Genomic DNA, 9100 nt, shown 5'->3' on the forward strand with positions numbered 1-9100 from the left:
TCCAAATTTCCATCTACGATTGTGAACTGTAACTTTTAACTTATAAGAATCGATGATTTAATCTTCTGTGTATAAGCTTAAACTCTATACACTAAATCATCTACTATATAAGTTAAGGACACATATATGACAATTGATCTATTTAATGTAACACTTTATTGAATTGAATAAATGAATAAACAATTGTTCAATAATAATACTATATCAAAACGCATGGTTAATAGTATATCCTAACAGATAGAACTTGTTTTTTAAGAGTTTTAAATAAGATATCAGGTACAAAATACATCAAATTAATTTGATTATCTGCTGGACCAACAAACATCAGAGAAGGAGAAAGAAACTAGGTTTGGGAAGTGAATTGATTTGGGGATTTTGAGTCCTATTTTTGGGGTGGGTTTTAAAATTAAGTTGGGTGGGGCAATTAAATTTTGACAACAAATTAATAAATATCGGATCCATAGGATTAAGACACGTGTACTACCGTTAATATAAAGGGTATATACGCTCTAAAATTTGGATGATAAGGGCACTAATATACTAAAAGTATAATGAAGGGTATATGCATACCTCTTACGATAATTTAGGAATATACTTGTCATTTTTCCCTTATAACAATCTATCAAAATTTTATAAGCAATTCTGAAAAATTATCGAGATTAGATTATAATCAAATTTAAAAGAATGATCCGTATCATAGTTTTAGTTCATATATAATTTGCATTATATTTTGATGTTCCACTACAGTATCCAAACATCTCCCTGGTTAAAACATTTTTCTTTTTTCAATTTAAAGGTGTGAGGCTCAAAGGCCTCTTTTAATAAAACAAATATTATGTACAATATGCCAGGTAGATTAAGACCTAGCCTAAAATAAAGACAAAGCAACAAAAGATATACAATAACAAAACAAAACGGGAAAATGCATAAGTATTCCTCATCCTATGTCCAAAATTCCTGAGACACACCTAACCTTTACTAAGGTCCTCTTATCCCCGAACTTATTTTATATATAATTTTCTACTCCTTTTCGGCTTACGTGTTACTATCCTTGAAAAAATTGTCAACACGCGCTGAGGCCACAAGATAGTGCCACGTAGGCCGAAAAGGGATAGAAAATTATAAATAAAATAAGTTCGGAGGGTAATAGAATCTTAATAAAGATTAGGTGTATCTCAGGGATTTTGAACATAGGTTGAGGATACTTATGCATTGTCCCAAACAAAAAACCAAAACAAGCATCAGCCTAAAATGAAAAGGGAAAAGGGAAAGTGATGTTTGGAACGGAAGCTCTCGCATCTGCCACTTAGATCGGCGGCAACTTTCCGGTAGGACTCATCCTCCATAACTGATCTCTCAACTCCTTGAATAGATCTCCAGTTGTAAGGTGATGAGGAGATCAGATGCTCGTCTCGTCGTTCTCCAAATGTAATACCTCCAGCTAAGTGCATTTCCTTCCGAAATCTCACTTAATATTTGAAGTTTAGATGTACATCTAGGCTCTAGCATCTGGGTTCTTGTCTTGTCTGGAGATTTCGGGGCTAATCGATGAAGGATGAAGACTACTGCTCGAGGTAATTAGTCATTGCTCTTCTCTGCTTATTACCCGAATTACTAGATCTTACATTCATTGAAATCTTTTAGAAGATTGATTCTGATAATCTTTAGACGATTAAACTTGTAGAGCTTAGATGAATTACAAGTCCCCACTGTGTAAGGAAAAGAATTTTGTAACATATTGATCAACTAGCATCAAATCTTTTCCCTATTATTAAACTTCGATGGAATGAACCTCGGAGAGGCTAATACCACACATCAAAAGATAAATTCTAGGTTTTAGATTATCTGCTAATTTACTACTAGATTACTTCTTATACTTACCCGATAACAAGTCACTATATGGCATTGACTTCTAACTATTCCTCTGTTCCAATAGTTGCTGACTATGTGATTGATAACATGTGAATATATTAATCAGTTGTACAGTTGTTTCATCCTCAGAAAAGGCATGTTTATTTTATCCATGTTAAGAATTTACTTTGCAATTGATGGAATACCCTGAAACTTTTCCACCATGTATGTACCTACAAAATTAACAGTCATGTTAGCAAATAAATCAGCTAGAGTGTTGCCTTCCCTTAGAGGGTGTTTCACATGAACAGGGACACCTTCCCTCATTCTTTTAATAGCTTCAACCTCCATAACAACACTCCAAGGGACCTCCCATCTCTCCTCCAAAACTTGAACCATAGTGTGAGAATCTGTCTCCACTATAAGGGGTAATAGATTTCTGTCAATACAGAACTGAATGCCTTCCTTTATTGCTACAGCTTCTGCTACAAGACTAGTGGAATCTGGTATTCTTTTCCCTTTCACAATCACTATGGCTCCAAAGCAATTTCTCACACAAAATGCAGCCAAACTAGGGCCAGAATTACCCTTAGAAGCACCATCAGATTTGCATTTATAACATCCATCAGGAGGACGCCTCCACCTCACAATTTTGTGTCTAAACCTAGGCTCCCAATTTTCCAGTACATTCACAATAGCAGGCCAGGTCCTTGGTAAGTTTTGAGAAAAAGGGAATTTGCTAATTGTGAATTTATTAATGGTATTATTGATCTCATGAATAACCTTTTCATAAGGATATAGACCCCCATGTAGAATAGTGTTTCTTCTTTTCCAAAGAAACCACCAAATTAAAGAACAATTTTGATCTTTTTTGTACGTGTGTGGGTACCACACCGGTATCCTAACAGTTTTATACATTTATGTGTGTGGATGTCTTAGTTCCGGTAGGTGGTGTATTTAAGTGACCATTCATAGAATTTATGGACCAAAATGAGTAGGTTAAATATTTATGTTATTATAAACTGTCTCATTAAATATATATGAAAATTTTAAAATTAAACTATATTTTAATATAAAATATTTTTTTAGACAAATTAAAAAATAAAAATAAGAGACAAAGGGTGTGTTTAGATTAATTTTTGGCTTATCACGTATAAGCTAAAATTATAAGTCAGAATCTATTTATGTGATAACTTTTATATTAAGAGTGTGTTTGGTACGAAAGAAAATGTTTTCCATAGAAATGTTTTCCTAGAAAATATTTTCTTGGATCATAAGGAGATTTCTAACTTATTTTATATTAATTTTTGCTTCAAGTTGTAATTTTTTTTATAGCAATGAACTAATACAAACTAAAATAAATAGACTTGATAAATAAATAGAAATTAATTAACCTTCCGATTTTTAATTCATTGTTAAAATTGAGAGTCTTTATACTACTAATTAATAAATCATGTCACTAACCTAAAAGTAGCCATTTTTTGTTTCTCAAAAATGTTCTTACATACATGTGGTGGTCTATAAATTGGAGCTAGACTAAGCAAAATACACAACATACTCAATTCAAAGATGAAGTCGATTAATATTTTTCGTTTCCTCTTGCTCTCTTTGTTTCCGTTTGTTGCCTTTTGTCGATCTTTTACTTCCTAAAATCCCATTGCCCTCCCCACAAATAATAATAATAATAATAATAATAATAATAATAATAATAATAATAATAATAATAATAATAATAATAATAATAATAATAATAATAATAATAATAATAATAATAATAATAATAATAATAATAATAATGATGATGTACCCCTCAAGTGTTGGACATGGATGGCCTACCACTCTACATTGGTGAAAAATACATTATTCATAATCCTCTCAGTTGGAGGCGGATCCGTATACTTGGCCAATATTGGACACCATGAATGCCCAAACACCGTGTTGCAGCTCGTACCGATTCCCGGTTTAAGGGGAAATGGCACCCCCGTCAAATTCCTTCTTAAGGTTGATAATGATGATGATATTAAGGTGCGTGAAACGGATGCCATTGATATTATGTTCTCAATGTTGGGTACATAGCAAGAGTAAATGGGAAATGGAAGGAAGATGGGAAATTGAAAAGTTGGAAACTTGAAAAGTCCTTTTATGCTTTAGTAAAAAGACATTTCTCCCTCGGTGGTGGAAAGAAAAATAGAAGAGTTTAAATAGAGAAACACTTCTATTAATTGTTAAAAGGGTTGTAAAGAAGGACCCCCCTCGCGCCATCGTCGTCGCTCGCTTGGCTCGGCTTCGAGGCTTTGAAAAATGATCGATTAAGAGATTATATTTTGGACAAAGTTTGTTTTAATTATTTATTTAATTAATTAAGGTAAATTAAATGGACAAAACATTTCAATTAATTAGTTAATTAACCGAAACATTGCGACCCGACTCGGATCCGTGCGCGATCCGTTTTATTTAAACTTTCCCATTTTATTTGAATTTTCCGTCGTTGGAAATGACTGTTCTGAAAGGTTGCAACTTTCAGAAACAGTCATGACCGTTTGAAAGGTTGCAAACTTTCAAGAATGGTCGTGTGGATTCTGAAAGGTTGCAACCTTTCGGAACCAGTTCCTCTTGGCTATAAATACCATTGATTCTTCAGAATTTTTTCCTTACGAATTTTTTGATTGCTTCTTCTTCTTCTACACAAAGTTTCTTCGTGTACTTTACTGTTATTGAGTGGTTCGCTGACACCAGCGTTTTGGGTATTAATACACTGGTGATTGAGATCATTATATCCTGGGAGGACATATTCCAAATCAAACCTCGGATACTAGAGGGGAATAATTTCCTTAAAGGGACATTATGCATTCAGTGGGCTTGATCTTTTCCGTTCTGATTTTCCAGATTCTGGTATGTTTACAGATTTTAGTTTTTGTGAATTAATTTATGTTCTTCTGTTCTTACTAGTTCATTAAATTTTAGTAACTTTGTATTTCTACAAAGGCAACTAGTACAACTGTGGTAAGACTGGTCACAAGTCTTCTGACTGTCGTGCTCTAAGAAAGGACAAAGACAAAGGTAAAAGTCAAGCAAACATCGTGGAAAAGATGGAAGATGCAGATGACCTCTGTGCAATGATCTCGGAGTGCAACTTAGTTGGAAATCTCAATTAGTGGTTTCTCGGCTCAGGTGTCACTCGACATATTTGTCTTGCGAAAGAAGCCTTTGCAATGTACACTCCTGATGAGTTCAATGAAGATTTGGTCATGGGGAACACAGCAACAACAATGATTGCAGGAACTGGGAAAGTTATGTTGAAGATGACATTCGGGAAGATGTTGACTTTGAACAACGTTCTACACGTTCCTACTATTAGGAAGAATTTAGTTTTTGTTGCACTTCTCATTAAGAAAGGGTTTAAGTATGTCCTAGTTAGTGACAAAACTGTAATAAGTAAGAATGAGATGTTCTTAGGAAAGGGCTACCTCACTGAGGGCCTCTTTAAACTACTCCCTCTGTCCCAATTTATGTGATTCATTTTCCTTTTTGGTCAGTCCCAAAAAGAATGACACATTTCCTTATTTGGTAAATATTTAATGACACTATTCCTATTTTACCCTTCTTGAATCTCATTATTTCAATAGTTGCACTCTTTTAATTTAAAGAAAAAGTTATTGAAATGCAGTAAAGTACAATCACTTTTCTCTTTTTGCTGATAGTCAACGGTACTTTAACACTTTTTTCAATACTTTGTCATAACCTATTCTTTCTTTTCGCCACTTCTAAAAAGTCAACACTCATTTTAAAATCACTGATTGAAAAAATTGTAAAAGGAAGAATTGAAAAATTAAAGATGAAGTATCTCTACTTATATGTAGTCCATTAGCTAATATTTTAAAATTTGGCAAAAAAATTGGCGGTAGAAACTGAAAATTTTGATTTTTTCCCACATTTTTGTTATGTTATCAATTTTTTGAAACTATAATTAAAATCATGGAAAAAAAAACTAATTTTACCTACAATGGCAAAAACTCAATCATTTTGGAGTCTTTCTTCTTCATTGAAAGATTAAGGGAGAGATAATGGAGAATGGACTGTGGAGAAGAAAGAAAAGAGATAAATAAATATATTGGACTCTTTTGGATTTATATTAATGACTGATGTGACATTAACTTATGAGAGAGAAAAGTCATAAACTTTTCTATTCAAAGTGAGATATAGTATTTTTTTTATTTATTTAACAATTTAGACTTATTAATAAGGGTATTTTCGGAACATTGTAGAGTCTTTCCATTTTTCTTAAAGTTTGTGCCAAATCAAAGTACATCATATAAAATGGGACGGAGGGAGTAAATGTAATGGTTGTTCACAGTATTAATAAGAATTCTCCTTCTGTTTACTTATTGGAGTCAAATGATTTATGGCATGCCCGTTTGGGACATGTAAATTACAAAGTCTTGCGAAAATTGATTACTTTAGAAGTATTGCCTGATTTCAAATGCAATAAATCGAAATGCAAAATTTGTGTGGAAAGTAAGTTTGTTAAACATCCTTACAAGTCTGTTAACAGGAATTCAAAACCTTTAGACTTAATTCACACAGATATATGCGATATGAAGTCGATATGAAGTCGACACCATCTCATGATGGGAAAATGTATTTTATAACTTTTATTGACGATTGCACTCGATTTTGTTATGTATATTTGCTTAATAGTAAGGATGAAGCCATTGATGCATTTAAGCAATACAAAAATGAAGTTGAAAATCAATTGAATCTAAAGATAAAAATGATTCTGAGTGACAGGGGTGGAGAATACGAATCTCCTTTTGCTGAGATATATTTGGAATATGGTATATCCATCAAACTACTGCACCCTATACACCACAGTCAAATGGTTTGGCTGAACAAAAGAACAGAACATTAAAGGAAATGATGAATGCCTTGATAATCATTTCTAGTTACGGCTAACAAGATACTCAATAGGGTACCGCGTAGCAAAATGCAATCGATTCCATATGAGTTATCGAAACGAAGGAAACCCAACTTGAACTATTTCAAAGTGTGGGGGTGTCTAGCCAAAATAGAGGTTCTTTTACCCAAGAGAGTGAAAATTGGACCAAAAGCAGTAGATTGTGTATTTATTGGATATGTTGTCAACAGTAAGGCCTGTCGGTTTTTGGTTCACAAATCTCACAAATCTGATAATCCTGAAATTCATTTGAATACGGTAATGGAGTCAGATAACGCTGAGTTCTTTGAACACATTTATCCGTATAAAACTAAATGTGAGTTGACAAGTGAAAGACCTAAACGATCACAGGAAGAATCAACGAAAAATACATTACATAATAAGGATCTTAGGCGTAGTAATCGCCAACAAAAATCCACTTCTTTCAGACCAGATTTTGTGGTATTCTTGCTTGAAAATGAGCCTCCAACATTTAAAACAATTATGTCTTCATCTGAGTCAATCTATTGGAAAGAAGCAGTCAATAGTGAGATCGAATCAATTTTAAGTTATCATACTTCGGAATTGACTGATCTTCCTCCAGGAAATAAACCTTTAGGATCAAAATGGATCTTTAAAAGGAAAGTGAAAGTCGATGGGAGTATTGACAAATATAAGGCTAGACTTGTAGTCAAAGGATACAGACAAAAGGAAGGTCTGGACTACTTTGATGCATACTCTCCAGTAACAAGGATAACATCAATTAGGATGTTAATAGCACTAGCGGCAGTGCATGATCTTAAAATCCACCAAATGGATGTCAAAACAACCTTCTTAGATGGAGAGTTGGAGGAAGAAATTTACATGGAATAACCTGAAGGGTTTGTGGTTCCTGGTAAAGAAGAGAAAGTATGCAGACTTGTAAAGTCGTTTTATGGACTCAAGCAAACACCCAAACAATGGCATTCTAAATTTGACCAAACAATGTTGGCAAATGGATTCAAGATTAACGAATGTGATAAGTGTGTTTACATTAAAACGTTTCGAATCATGAAGTCATTGTTTGTTTGTATGTTGATGACATGTTAATAATGAGTAAAGATATTCTTCATCAAAAAATAATGAGTAAAGATATTAACGATATAAATGCTACTAAGTGCATGTTGTCCAGCAAGTTCGGTATGAAGGACTTAGGAGTTGTTGATTTGATCTTAGGAATCATGATTCTCAAAACTCCTCATGGACTAGCATTATCTCAATCTCATTATATTGAAAGAGTATTGGGTAATTTCAAGTACTTGAATTTCAATGTTGTCAAAACTCCAATTGATTTAAGCTTTACTTTTCAAAAGAATGTAGGTAAAAGTGACTCTCAATTGGAATATGCTAAAGTGTTGGGAAGTTTGATGTATATTATGAATTGTACACGACCAGATATAACATGTGCTATTAGTAAACTGAGTCGGTTCACTAATAATCCGAATCAAACTCATTGGATGACAATGAAACGTGTGTTGGGGTATCTGAAGCATACACAACACTATGTTTTGCATTATAATAAATATCATGCCATGATTAAATGATATAGTGATGTAAAATCCACAAGTGGTAATGTGCTTACACTTGGTAAAGGAGCAGTCTCTTGGAAATTGTCCAAACAGACATGTATCGCTCGCTCCACAATGAAATCTGAATTTATTGCTTTAGATAAAGCTGGTGAAGAAGCTGAATGGCTTTGGAATTTCTTAGAGGATATTTCATTCTGGCCCAAACCTATGGTACCTATTTGCATACATTGTGATAGTCAAGCAACAATAGGTAGGGCAGAGAGCGTCATGTACAACGGAAAGTCTCATCATATACGATGGAGACATAACACCGTAAGACAACTGCTCTTTAGTGGAATTATCACAATTGACTATGTGAAGTCAAGTGATAATGTATCAGATCCACTAACAAAAGGCCTAGTGAGAGAGGAAGTTGAAAGATCATCTAAGGGAATGGGTTTACGGCTTAGGCCAAGTCAACATGGTGGTAACTCTATCTAGTAGACTGGAGATCCCAAGAGTCTAGATTCAAGAAGAAAAACAAGTTGTGACTGACGGTTCGACATTGTCAATCAACTCAATCCATTCTCATGATGAAGGCAATGTTCAGGAACAATGTTAAGACTTTAAGACTTGTTAATGAGTTAATAAAGCATAAAATTTTTAATGATTTGCTAAGTTTGGCAAATTTGACCAAATAGTGTATCTACGAGATGACACGGTTAGAAATCACCTATATGAGTGTGAAGTGTAAGCCGTTTCAAAGAGA

The 9100-nt window shown here is 33.6% G+C and overlaps 1 long non-coding RNA gene across 1 annotated transcript; it reads left to right on the plus strand.

Moving 5' to 3' along the window:
• Positions 1 to 802: 802 nt before the first annotated feature.
• Positions 803 to 5454, plus strand: LOC102593494 (uncharacterized). The gene is made up of 3 exons (XR_367744.2): positions 803 to 1574; positions 4588 to 4743; positions 4837 to 5454. It is a non-coding gene; the product is annotated as an uncharacterized lncRNA (long non-coding RNA).
• The last annotated feature ends 3646 nt before the right edge of the window (positions 5455 to 9100 follow it).

This window comes from Solanum tuberosum, unplaced genomic scaffold (genome assembly GCF_000226075.1).
Source record: "Solanum tuberosum cultivar DM 1-3 516 R44 unplaced genomic scaffold, SolTub_3.0 scf00159, whole genome shotgun sequence".
Lineage (NCBI taxonomy): Eukaryota > Viridiplantae > Streptophyta > Magnoliopsida > Solanales > Solanaceae > Solanum > Solanum tuberosum.